This window comes from Dipodomys merriami, unplaced genomic scaffold, assembly GCF_024711535.1.
Source record: "Dipodomys merriami isolate MVZ:Mamm:240054 unplaced genomic scaffold, mDipMer1.0.p SCAF_5, whole genome shotgun sequence".
NCBI classification, from domain to species: domain Eukaryota; kingdom Metazoa; phylum Chordata; class Mammalia; order Rodentia; family Heteromyidae; genus Dipodomys; species Dipodomys merriami.
In genome coordinates this window covers 66,509,969-66,524,140 of record NW_027206068.1, presented here as the reverse complement: position 1 = coordinate 66,524,140, position 14,172 = coordinate 66,509,969, and the positions used below count along the sequence as shown (strand labels likewise).

At 41.7% G+C, this 14,172-nt stretch overlaps 1 protein-coding gene across 2 annotated transcripts in view; it reads left to right on the top strand.

The window, feature by feature from the left end:
• Positions 1-222: 222 nt before the first annotated feature.
• The window catches only part of Ptn (pleiotrophin), a 94,928-nt gene continuing 80,978 nt past the window's right edge, over positions 223-14,172 (top strand). The window contains exon 1 of one of the 2 annotated variants that reach the window (XM_069996860.1): positions 223-694. The gene's annotated coding sequence lies outside the window, so the exon portion shown is untranslated. The remainder of the gene's footprint in view (positions 695-14,172) is intronic. The other variant, XM_069996859.1, reaches the window with a different exon arrangement.

The window sequence follows — 14,172 nt, the reverse complement described above, 5'->3', positions numbered from 1 at the left end:
AAGATCACGTTTAGAAAAAAAATGTGCGAAGTCCAAACCGTCACCTAAAAATAGCCATCAATTGTCCATGTACGATATCCTTACGCACGCTGCTAGCAAAGAATAGATCAGTGCATGGAGTTTTGGAAAACGAAATTGCGCGTTGGGGGTGGGCTGGGGGCGGGGGGGGGCATTGGGAGGCCTGCTAAGAACAAAACAAATCTTCCATCTCCGGGGCTTCTTCTGGTTCAAACCCGTTTTCTTGCTCGGTGTGTGGAGAGAGACTGGCCTTGGAGTATCCTCATTTTTAACAAGCTTCCCAATCAGCAATCCCTCCCTCGCCCAGCCCCTCACTCTCTCTCTCCTCTCTCTCTCTCTCCCCCTCTCCCTCTCTCTGCCGGCCCTTCCCATCCCTCCCATTCTCCATTTCCCTTCCGTTCCCTCCCTGTCAGGGCGTAATCAAGTCAAAGGCAGGATCAGGTTCCCCGCCTTCCCGTCCCAAAATCCCGCCAAGGGAGCCCCCAGAGCCCTGGGAAATCCAAACTGGGGAGAGGTGAGGGGAAGAAAGCAAGCAGTGACTCATCCATCCAGAAGAGGGGGGGAGAGAGAGCGGCCGGCGCCCAGGCAGGAGCAGCAGCCCGCCGCACCTGGACTCCGCCGCCAGACCTCACCCCTTGGCAGCCCGAGCGCCCCGAGAGGACCTCCGCAACTCCACGTAAGTGCCCGGGAGCGCGCGATCTCTCCAAGAGGGTCTCCAAGCGCGCGCCTCGCCCCCAGCCCCCGTGCCTTTTCTCTGGCTGCCTGCAGATCGTGGTGGCTGGAGTTGGAGGGAGGCTGCCTGGTGGTTGGTTTGGTTGTTTTTTTTTTTTAATCGCCTCCCCCCTCCTTGAAAGGGCAGAAATGACTTGTTCCAGAGGCACAAAGAGCACATTTTGGGGGGAGCCAGGTGAGGCTAGTTAGGGCGCGCTCGGATGCCCGGGAGGACAGAAGCTCTGGAAATGGGAAGCATGCATTTCCAGGGTTGGAGCTACCTGCTGGCGCACACCCTGGAGCTGGCTTGTTGGTACTCTTGGGGAAATCTTGGAGCTTTGGTTAGGAGTGTCTGGCTGGTAGAGGGAAGAAAGCCAGCCAGGTAATTCCAGAAAGCAGATCTTCTTTCCTTTCCCTGCCCTGCCTTGGCTTCCCTGATTGCCCTGGGACTTCCCCCCTGAGCTGGCATTGCTAGGTGTGGTGGAGGATGTCAGGTTTCGCCCTTCTGCGGGAGCCTGCTGGGTTCGGCCCCAAGAAGTTTCAGGTACACCTTGAATCCCATCTCTCCTAATTTTAATGACTGCCCCCAGCACGCTGGCACCTCAACTTTTTTTATTTCACGCATACAAACCTGGGTGTATTGCTTGCAATTTTGCCAGATAACTCAGAATTTGAGTTGATAGGTTTGCTAAGTTAACAAAATAGTCTCTTCATTTTGTGGAAAGGAATATATGCAACTCCTTACCTAATGCACAAAGCATAAAACTTCTTTTCTCAACCCCTACTGCCCCCCTTGTAACACATCACACACACACACACACACACACGCAGAGTTTATGCACACTTTAGTTAACTCATTCCTCCTGTCTCCTACTTAACAGTTGCTTTGTATATTTAGGGATAGAGTGAAAACAGATGTGAAGGGGGTGAGTTAGGTAAGGAGGGAATGAACAATGAGAAGGAATATCAGAGTTCTTGTAAGATCTCTCCTTAGGATTGTTTTCACTCCAGCAGCTTAAGAGTGTGTGTGTGTGTGTGTGTGTGTGTGTGTGTGTGTGTGTGTGTGTGTGTGTGTGTGTGTGTGTGTGTGTGTGTGTGTGTGTGTGTGTGTGTGTGTGTGTGTGTTGGCGGGAAGGGCATGGGAGTAGATCGAGGAACTATCAAGAAAAGCTTTTGAACTAATGAAATAATGGACTGATTTCACAATCGCGGGCCACTGTGTACTGGAGGAGATTGCAGAACTGTTCTAGCCTTTGATCATCCACAGATGAATTGATTTGTAGGAATATTAAAAAAGGTAATGAGAGTGAAAGTAAGGAGAAGTCGGACGACATAGAAAATGAAACTTGTATTTTCCATCTCCATTATGTTGTGTTTTAAGTAAATGAAGGCCAAATCACTAAAAACACTTATTATGTTCAATTCAAAGGAAATTAGAGGGCATATTGTCTGTTGTCTCCTCTGGGATGTGAATTATTCCTAACTGGCAGCAGTTGTACTTTCTCTTTTAAATTAGAGGATGAGATTTTTTTTAATACACTTTTTTTTCTTAAAAACACTTTAATGCCATTCTTTTGTGGCTTGAAGAAACTTTCCAGGTTTCTGTTCTCTAACTGTATGTTAGGTCTTTAGAAGGTGATCTTTCTTCTACTGTGCACATGCCCTGTTTAAGACTCTTCCCCACCCCCCTAGTAAAAAAAATGCACCCCTTAAGCCATAAGTAGCATGTTGAGTTGTTGAGTCCTAGCTGTTGGCTGGGCAATTAATTATGTTCTCAAAAGTAAAGTATCAAAAGTCATGAAGCCGCTGTTAATATATGACCTCTTAGTAACTTTTAAATGAGTTATTATGGAGAAGAATACAAATGAACTTAACTATATACAGCATCATGTTTATATGTGTGTGTGTGTGTGTGTGTGTGTGTGTGTGTATATATATATATATATATATATATATATATATTAGCAATAGCATATATAATTTTCTGCTTTCCTGGGCCTGTTTTCCCTGAAAGTTGGGATACAAGCTTTTTGAAAGTTTTCACATAGCTTATATGGTCTGCATAGTTAGCAATGTATAGGAAGGCTGAGTTGTTGTTGTTGTTTGTTTATTAACTGACATTCTTTTTTTCATTGTGGTCAAGCCAAGGGCCTGGTTTGAGTTTTCACAAAACCTAGTCATTTAAAATAATGTGAGAACTAAGACTCCCCAACAACTTGGGCATTTTGATTAGTTTTCACTTCCCCCTTCAGTGATATCCAGGCTTTCTCTCTTCAGTGACATTCTCACTTGATTTCTGATCCTCTTCTTAGTTGTGATGTGGTGAGTTGTTTTTTTAATTATTTCTCAGAAGTTTCTGAGGAAACAGAGTTTCAGCTGGCTTGTTCTAAAAGGCTGTGACAAGTTAACAGTAGATGGAGGGCAGGAAGTCAATATTTAGAATATACAAGACAGTTCTCTGATATTTGTTTTGTATATGGTTGCCATAAGCTAAGAGTGTTGCTCTTGCTTTCTCTACAGAAGGTAAGGTCCACATTGAACACACATTGAACACACCCCAGGTGATGGGAGGGTGATTGTGCTACACAGCCTGGCCTACTTGCCCACTTTCATGTCTGGTTTACTCTCAGCTGAACACAACCCCAAATTGCCTTTGTTCCAGGCTCTGCTGGTGATGACCTGGGACTCTCCATAATGGCTTCTCCTCTGACTGTTGGACTAATGAATAAGTTGAAGAGCTCATGTTTCTTGTTGGCATAAAACCATACCACAGCCTTGGGAATGTTTAGATGAGGATCTTGGGACCTTTTTTTTTTTTTTAATGAGCTGGGTCTGCTGTTTCCTTCCAGAGTCAATTGGTTTGAGTAGAATTTGGATCATGGTTTCCCCTTTAGAAAGCTGCTTTTTATTCTTGGTTTTCATGGCTAGTTCGAGTTTCTCCCCACTAGGACATGTTTTTCCATGTACTTCAAGTCAGTCTTGTAAGTGGTAGTTTTCATGATAGACATTGCAATCTATCTAGATAGAAAAATATAATGTGATTGATAACAATTGAAGATTCTTCAGCTCAAAAGAGTAGCCATCATGAAATGCCACCCATGGTCATTATAATTGTGGTATTAGTAATAAATTTGGTTATGTTTATCGTACTCACCACCAATCTCTGAGTCAATTGTTCTTGTTGAGATATTTTAAGTAATAACATTTTATATTTCTCAGAGTTTGGAGTTATTCTCAGATGTTTGGAGTTATTTTGTCATCATAGGTTTAGGTAATGTACCATTTCAGGTTGAAAGAAGTTCATCATTGAGTTTGCTAAAAGCAGAACTCTTACATTTTTAAACTTCATGCATATAGACAAACTATAAGGAAAAATCTATTGCTGTCTATTTGTCTTGCAAATAAAATGAGTCATAGAACCTGATACCTGGGCTCTTCTGAGAATTACTCTTTTTTTAAAATATTTTTATTTAGGTAGTTGTACAAAGGAGTTGCCATTCAACAAAGCAGTTGATGAATACAGTGTGTCTTGATCAATGTCCCCTCTTTCAACATTCTCACCCATCTCTCCCAACTCACCCCTTCCCTCACTTTTAATTTTTTAGGATATGTATTGCTTTTTTTGCCATTAAGAATTACTCATAGTAAAGCCTAAAACATCATTTTAAGACACAACTAGCATGCTGTGTCTCATTTTGTTCTCATTTCTTCCAACTTTTCTTCTTCCTTTTCCTTAATTTCTTTTTATTCCCCTCTTTTATTCACCCCAGTTGTTGTTATTTCCACCCAACAAGACCCACGATGCCCTGTCCACTCTGTTTGTGATGGCCTATGTGAGTCAGGAATGTCTGCTTATACCTAGGAATTCCTAAAAGGTTGGATGTTGCAGGTTGATATTTTTACAATTGTCTGACCTTGTCCACTCAACTCTATTGTCAGTGCCAGTGTTCTCTCTTCCTGCTCAACCAGATGGGTTTTGTTTTTTGATTCAGAGCCTTTAAATAGTCAGCTTACACATTCAACTTGTAATAAATATTGACTTTATTCTCCTTTCAGCTTCTCATCGTCTGGGGAGGGGTACAGCTAGTTCTCAGTTCCATCACACCCAGGTCCCGCCTAGGCAATCATTTTTCTTGCTGCTATATTAATCAGTTTAACAATTATCCATATGTTAGGTGCCTAATGATGCTATGCCGGACAGTGGAACAGAGTTAAGAAATATGGCCAGTTTCTTTTCTAGAAGCTCATGGTTTTACAACTTCAAACACTTTATGTTTGGTAAGTGAATCTGATGAAAGTTATGAAAGTGTAATTTATGGAACACTGCATTAGAAATTCATTGCAAGGTATCAATCAATTAATGGCCATTATTGCCCCTACCCATCTCTGAAGAAAACGCTTTAGAAATCAGAAGTCATTTCATAAAACCAGTAGCTTTTGTACTTTTTCCTTTACTCACTGCATAAGAACACCGTGTACTAATACTGCCTTTTGATGCTTATCTTTTTATGATTATCTTTACTGTGACTCCCTGGATATGTTATTATCTGATTGTTTTTGTAACTTCTCTGTCTACTCTTCCTTTTATTGTCCCGCACCTGTCAATTTTTAAAGGGTACATTCATTTTTAAGTCTCTCTGTCTCTCATACACACACACACACAGACACACACACAGACACACACACACATTTACACATATAGACACACACACGCACACACAGCAGGGGTTGAAACAACCTCAGCTTCCACTGGAAAAATGTCCCTCTACCCATTGAAGGATCTCACTCATTTGATTTGAGAACCATGGTATTTTATATAGGCTTACTGAAGATACCAAGTTGATAATGAAAGAAAAACGAAATAGTTGACCTTCAATATCATTCATTCTTTTTGCCCATTGTGAGCCAGTCTTCTGACTGATGTTGATGCCTTACTATCACCTGGTGCTAGTTTCCTAGAAGAGCACAGGCGTCCCCATTCGCCCACCTCAGACTTCCAGAGGACTCTCCAGCTCTGCCCCGAACCTCCTTCATTCCAAAGGTTGTGTACTGTAATGTCTCCTAGTCACGATCTACCCACTTCAGTCTCTCCAAACTTCTCATTGTTTCTGCTCACACAGTCAACTGTATTATTCAAAGCAACAAGTCTGATCACTCGAAGATTTGTTTTCTTCGTAACTCCTGTGCAGCTATGCAGGTTTTGCTTCTCAGTGGTTTTCACATTTACTTCTCGATTACTCAAGCAGGCTAATTAGGACTTTTTTTTTTAAATGAGAAAGACTCAGAAAGTAAAGTAACCCTTTCAATGATATAGAACAAAAGAAATAGAATAAAAGTTGTCAGATTCTTAGTTTGGGTACTTTTTCTCCTTTATTACCTAATGCCATTTCTGGCTAATAAAATGATTATATCTCCCAGTTGTCTCTCATATCAAATCTAAAATCCAATATGCATACAAAAGAAGAGATCATCTAGAGCAATTGTTCCATCTCTAATGCTTTGCAGTAAGATTGAGAAATCATCTCCAAGCATTGAGAGGCTTGGGTCCTAGTTCTGCATTCTTTCTTATGAGTTGGAATTGGGGCACCAGACCTAGAACATGAACTCTGGATGCAAAGGATCCCTTACATGTCTAAGTCCCATCAGTCTAATATTCTAGCATCAAATATTTTGAGGTTAAAACCATTACCCCATCTATTAGCTATGTGACTGGCAAATACATTGTCTTACATGTCAATTTTCATACCTCTAACCATGACTACAATGTTTTTTCCTTCCAGATCATTCTTTCCTTTTGCACTAACTGCAGTACTGTGAAAAAAAACAGAAACAAAGGAGGGCTCACAGTATTCGGCAAGAAATGTACTCATTACCTTACTCATGTAACTGTAACCCCTCTTTACAATGAAGTTAAATTACAAAAAAGAAACAGAGTATACGAATATAACCAAGGCCTGAGGCAGTTCACATGGAAGATCTGCAAAACAGACTGTTTTCCATAGAGAGAGCATGCTGCATTCAGGGGCCACCAGTCCAAAGTTTAGTTACCTTATTGCCAACATGGTGAAACTCACAGCTGTGACCTTTCTGACCCCTGCTGATGGAGATTTCTGTCTTAAGAGATTCATGTTTGTATTCAGGAACCAGTGTATATCTCCCTCCCTCCCTCCTTCCCTTCCTTTCTTGTAGTATGGGAGATTTGAACTCAGAGTCTTATGCTTAACTTGCTAGGCACTTGCTCTACCATTTGAGCCACATGCTTCCCCAGTTTTTTTTTACTTTTGTCATTGTTTTTGGAAAGGGTTTTGTGTTTTTGTCTGAGGCTGGCCTTGAACCATTATTCTACCTATACTTCGCTCATAGGTGATTGCACAAGCAAACCCCCACAATGATCAGCTTATTAGTTGAGATGGGGTTTTCTAACTTTAGCTTAGTCTGGCCTGGAATTGAAATCCTCTCCATCTTTGACTCTGGTGTAGCTGGGATTACAGCTGTGAGCTATCTTACCACCAAATCAGGAATCAGCATTTTGTCCCCATTCTGCCTACTGCCCAGAGCCTCCCCTAATCTACTGCAAGCCTAGGTGTTTAGATCTAAATTGAAAAAGATGATCAAGTGACCTGCTTTTGCTTACCTGACAGGTGGTGGTAAAAGTCAACGGCTGCAATGTAACCTTTATGAACTATATAAACCATTACACTAAACATGAGTTACTATTATGAAAATCCAGCAGAGGCAATTTCCCAGTCCTACTGATGTCAGGTTTACTTTCTCCAAATGCCTAGAGATTGCTTAAGGTGCCACAAGGTAAGTTTGACCTAGTGAAGTGAGCGAGAAGGAAGATGTGTGAAGAGAATGAAAAGAAGGAAATCTGAGTCATGGTTCTAAAAACAAATAGTTTTCCAAGGAACACTAAACACAAACAGTCATCATTTCTTTGATTAAATACTGTATTTGAGTTCTTTACCAAGAGTCTTACAAGATGCAGATCACATTTTTCAGGCTAAGTGTAGGTCCTTACTACTGTTGTGTACACCAAAGCTGTGCTGCCCTCTCCCTTCCACTGTATGTCAGCTGTGGGACATCTCACTAATCCAATTCTCTAAGCTGGACTCCAGCGGTGTATGCCTGTCATCCTAGCCACTCAGGAGGCTGAGATCTAAGGATCACGGTTCAAAGCCAGCCTGGGCAGGAAAGTCTGTGAGACTCTTATCTCCAATTAATCAGCAAAATGCTGGCACCAGAGGTGTGGCTCAAGTGGGTAGAGAGCCAGCCTTGAATGAGCATGTTAAGGAAGAGGAGTCTTAGCCCCGAGTTCAAGCCTCAGTACCAGCGTGAAAACAACAACAGCAACAAACAAAAGTAGGTTTTGAGCCAGTAATTTTCTTGGGGCTTTCAGGCATCTGTTGGCCTCAGGGTTTTCTTCATGTTGAGTCACAAGACATTTAGTCTGGTTGATGAAATGGGAGAGAACAGAGGGAGCAGAACTCTTCACCAGATCCACAGCTTGATAAATATGATGAGAGTCACTGGCAGTAGTACGTCTGGCAATGGAAAAGTTTCTCATGCTTCTGCTCATGCTTCTTTAGGCCCAGGCATTTATGCTGTTTGATTATTTAAGGCAGACATTTTGCACACACTTCCTAATTGCTATTGACATGGCTGATGTCTCCTTTAAGAGCACAGATGTGTGGCTCTGTGTAGCAGGGTCTGCCTGAAGATTGCTTCTGCTGAGCTCTTCCCCTACCAAAGCCATAAGGGTTCCCAAATGTTGCTTTCTTAATTTGCCTGAGATGCATAATGAAAAGCATATGAGTAGTCTCAGTTCTCAATGTCCAGAGATGATCGTAGGTGCTTCGTATTGTAATTGTGGTTCATACTGTTATTCTTTTCTTAGTTTGAACTCGTGTCAACTGTTTTCCATAGCATCATGGAAGAAGAGCAAGAGTGAGTTCCATCCTTGCGTGTGATGCCCTTGAAGGCATTAGATTGCCCAGAGAAGAACCAGAGCTTTTTTTTTTCTGCCTCCAGAGTCCAGATTTCTTCAATAAGGAACATAGGTTGGTAACTGAGAAAGTCATCCAGGGTAGCAAATAGAAAAGAGTCAGAACTTTAGAATAACATTTTCATAGCGACCTTCAAGATTTGCTGAGAATATGGCCTTTTCTCATCCTAGCCACAGGGTCATTGCTTCCAACAGAAGAGCCATTTGATGGCCTTTATTTTGAGCATAAGATCATCAGGTGTCATGAGTATCCATCAGCTAGTCGGGTGCAGTGTGCAGTAGCATTCTCCGTACAATGCATTTGCATAGAAGGGCTTCAAATGAAAAAACTAGAAGCTTCTGGAAGAACACAGGTAATTTATTAGATGATTTTGAATGAGCTTCCATGTTTAAGTCTTGCAGCAATGACATAAAGCGTTCCTACTTAACCCTTTTTCCTTGGCTCACGATATATTTCATTATTGGATATTGTCTCTAGACATATACAGGGTCTCACACAAAGCCCAAAGCATGTCAAACTTGTGAAAACAGGTTGGTTAATTTGACCATGTGAAAGATAATGGAAGTTTTGTTTTCATTGTTATGTTTGTTATGAAGAAAATAATAATACACTTGAAGGAACACAATATAGTTTTCCTAGTCTAGAAAATTATGCTTTCAGTGTTCAAATTATTCAAGTTTTATGGAAGAACTTAGAACAGACTGATATACTCTTACTGTGTCTCTGGAATAACTTTTAAAAATAGTTACATGCATAATTATATGTCTGTTTCTCTCAATACTATTATTGATGCATGCAATATTTTAATAACTATATACATACTGAGATATGCATCCATTTGTACCAATTGAGCCAATTAAGAGGAAAATTTATTGAACTTGCTAAGGCTAAATTAGAATCACACAAATGCTTTAGTAATACATTTAACATGCTGGAAATGGAAAAGTACAAATAAAAATCGCATGCAGCAACTAAAAACAACATTCTCTCTCCTAGCAAAGGACTTGTTTAGATGAGAACAATCTTGAGAAATTAGCTTGTGCCAACTAAAGGTTAAGCAGCATAAACACAGTGTTCCTTTCATAGTGTGAAAGACCCTTGCTTCCATGTACCAGAGGTAAAAGTCTCCCTGAGGAAGATACAGCTGTCTGCTTCCACCTAGGTCCCTCAACTGTGTCAGATGGTCCTAAGAGCCTGGGAAACTTCTGAGCTGTGGTGGACTCCAGAGATAGGGAGAATGCACTGTATGTAGGTGGGTCAGCTCCAGGGCGCAAACCTCTTTTGATGCCTGACACTCCAGGGTTTGGCAGCCTTCATGGTGTTGTTTATTCTCTCTGTTATTATTTGGAATGACTAGTGTACAATTGGCTCCAGTTGAAAGTAAGTCAGATCAAATTTGGGCTTGACAACCACATTCTTGATCATAGAGGAGGGGTAAAAGTTAAACGCCTTTATTGTCTATGCCAGTGTTAAGATTCCCACCAACTCTTGTCCCAAGTGTGTTTGTTTAAACTTTTTAAAGAATAGTGTTTTAGTCTAATGGAGAGGGAATCAGAGAGTTTCCTGATATGTTGTATCTGGGGATTTGCAGATAGACTTCAAGGCTGTCATGAATGAATTTGGTCTGGAGAAGTAGATCAAATGTAGTTTAGAAAGAGACATGGATTTGTTTTTGTTTTTGTTTTTAACAATTCCCCTTTAAACAGACACACATTTCCTAAATGCAGGCTAACTGTGAGTTCCCAAGATCCTAACCAGAGATGTTCTGTTTCAAGAGGTGAAATGAGAGCCATTAACTTCAAAGGCAAGAGCAATAAAAATAAAAGTGGATCTGAACTGTGAGGCCTTAGGGAAAATATCCAAGAATGGGAAAGATAGAAGCCCTTTGTTTAGAGAGAGCAGCTCTAGGCCTCAGGAAATGCTATTAGATGGGGTGTGGAGGCTTTCCCATCAAATGATGGAGCAGTGTTCCATTTGGTCCTTGGGACCCATCTGCTGTGATGCTGCTGCTTAGGAAACTTCTCTGGAAAGCAATTGCTTCACTCACTTTCTAAGTCTTTTGAGCTTCCGATGTCTCCAGCAATAATAGTCCCATGAAATCAATCCAACGCCATTGGTTGTGACAGCTCCATTCCCATCTTGCTTTTCTCAGAAGACAAAGTAGTATCAGCAATGATGGGAAATGGTTCCCTCCTCAACCAAGATGGACCCAGTCATGAGTGCAATACTCTGAGCTGAACAGTCTGGTTCCTGGAACCAATTATTAACACTGCTCACTCTAACCCAGTCTGCATACATGTCCTCTCCACCTTCCTTGGAGTTGCTCCTTTCCCTAGGGAAGAGCACAGCAGGATCCGTCAGCCCAAGACTCTTTACTGGTCTGTCAGTTTCCCCGGTTTCAATGAGTGCCTAGGGCTCTCGTTGGTCTGTCAGTTTCTTGAGAGTCATTCCAGGGCTCTCATTGGTCTATCAGCTTCTTAGGTGTCAGCCCAGGGCTCTCATTGGTCTGTTAGTTTCTTGGGTGTGAGCCCAGGGCTCTCATTGGTCTGTCAGTTTCCTGGATCCTGTCAGCCCAGGGCTCTCATTGGTCTGTGAGTTTCCTGTGTCCCATCAGCCCAGGGCTCTCCTTAGTCTCCTTAGTTTCTTTGGTTGATATTTTACCTTGACTGCTGTTTACCAGCTATAGTGTGGAATGTTGAAGATCCTGTTTCAACATTTTACAAAAAGGTTAGACTTTGGCCTAACATGTTTCTATTAACCCATTTCTATCAAAATGTCTTACATAATTATGAACATCAAACACAACACTTCTTCTCATCTCGGATAGACTCCTTCCTTATCTGATGTTAAGTCTGTACCAAAGTGTAACTAGTTCCATCATTATCCTCCATTAGACTTTGAGCATTACCAAATTGGAAGCAGATACATGATTGGAGAGGGTATGTCTTGTCTTCACAAGACGATTTTACTGTTTCTTTAGCAAGGAAGATCAGTCTAAGATTTGGAGATTTAGAGGCTGCTTCCCCCTCCCCCACAATAGGAACAGTTTTTGTTGATTTTTCTAACTTCACATGGTATTGCTTATCTCAACTCTTGGTAGCATTTAAGCAAAAACCAAAACAACAAAAGAAAAGGCCTACTCCTTTCCTTGGGAACATTTTTTTAGACCTTAAGAGAGACTAGGCACCTTTGATTAGAGGAGTAGCGAGACAGACCAATAGGCAAGGGTTTGCAAAACAAAGGTGCAACTGAGAAATCAGGGAGCTGACTTGGCAGATCAATATGTATGACTTTTTACTGAAATAAGGAGGGAAAAACTGCCAGAGAAGTGTCGTGTGCAAATGAGGGGCATTTAAGTACATATGAGAAAAAAAAAGCCTAGAAGTCTTAATTGGCATTTTACTAAAGCAAATCTGTAGCTCTGATACTACAGCACATAAGAGAATATCTAGCTTGTATTGTTCCCTTTTGGAAGTTGCACTATGAAAGCAACTTCCGATGCCAGATCACCATGGGTCACGAGTATTTATTATTTAAAGGAAGTCACTGTATTCATGGCTCTGTATCTTTCCACTGAACATGTTTTTAAATCCATCAGTAGCGGGGCTGAAAAGGTGGCTCAATAGTAGAGTGCTTGCCTTGCATGCATGAGGCCCTGGGTTCCATTCCTCAGCACCACATAAGCAGAAAAAGCTAGAAGTGGCGCAGTGGCTCAAGTGGTAGAGCGCTAGCCTTGAGCTGAAGAGCTGAGGGGGACAGTGCCCAGGCCCAGAGTTCAGGCCCCATAAAAATCAATCAATCAATCAATCAATCCATCAGCAGCCAATCACATGTAGTTCTTTCCCTGCCTGAACTGCAAAGCAGTAGGTACCCCCTCTACATTTGCTGTTTGGGGAATTAGAGAATCCCCTTTCTTAGTTTCTATCCATCTTTCTGCTTGCCTCTAGCTCTTCCCTGCACTGACAAGGCAAGATATTAATCAGCAACCCTAGCCACAAATGGTTACCTGGTCCATCAGCTGTCTGACATCTGCTTTACTATTTCTTCAGGATTTCTGCTTTATTGTTATTATTTCTTAATTATTTCTGCTCTGTTATTACCATTGTTGGAAATATCCTACAAATACACACTAGTAAGGAGGCCCCAGAGACCAGGCTTCCCCTCTACATGTGTAATCTACCTTGTACCTTGTCCTCATGCTGGATATGGACATCTCTGTCTCTTGCAATGCTCTGGGGACCTGGGACAATACGTGAACGTTTAGGGTCCACTAGTAACTTTAGGTATTATTCCTTGAAACTTCTGGGATAGAAGGCGATTATGTTCCTTACCACCAGATAGCTCTGGAAACTGAAGATCTTGCTTTCTTTTCATACTACTTCCTAATCCTCTTCTTTGCTGAGTACCACTTACCAACATTAATAATAACAATGATAGGTGATAGTTATCGAGTGCTTTCGTATATGGTGGGTGCATAGCACTAGAATGTTATATTCAATGCTGGGGCCAAATTCTCCCCCCTGCTCTGTGGGGTAGGACTATTTTCCTAAATGAAGGAACTGGGTCTTTGGGATTCTTAGGTAATTCATTCAAGATCATGAACTGGTGAGAAGTAGAATTAAATTCAGTGAAATGAAACACCAGGAAGTGGGTACTTGAAAGGGGTGGAGTGAGGCCAAGGGAGAAAAGGGGGAGAGGAATGAAGAGAAGAAGCAGGGGAGAATGCAATAAAAAATTCAATGTCTATTCTACAAAATTAAGAAGAATGAGGGAAGGGAGGGGTGGGTAGGGGAGGAATAGGTAAGAATGTGGGAAGAGGTGACATTGATCAACATATATTGTATTCATAAACTACTTCATTAAATGGCAAGTCCTTTGTGCAACTACTTAAACATAACAAAAGATAAACAATGAAGTAGAATTGAGGCTGTAGCTCAGATACATCTAAACACAATTTTTGTCAATACCATATTCCTTGTCCCTCATTTCGGAGACAAGACCCCAGTGACTCCTCAAGTCATTTTAGTTCAACCTTTCCTTCTTCCGCCTAGCCAGGTAGTCTAGGAATGGGATGTCACACCATGTCATTCATTTGTACCTCATTCCAGTCTGGAAGATACAGTCGATCGAATAATGAATGGTGTCATCAGTCCAGAAATCCTCGAATGCATGGCACTGCCTGCTTTTCCATTCCCCTATGCTTTCCCAGGCATGGGTTAGTTTGGCACGGTGGTTCAACAGGCCTGGGAGGAGAAGGGGGCCGCTTCGTCTGATCCTTTAGCCTGCCATCACCTGACTAAATTGTTGGTTGGACTGCTCTGTTCCAGCCTCAGGGGAGGCCACAATGCTGTGTTTGTTTGTGTATGAGAGTCTCTGGCTTTGATTAGCAGCAAGCTCCAGTGCAGCTGAACACACAATAGGACCAAAGGATGGGGAA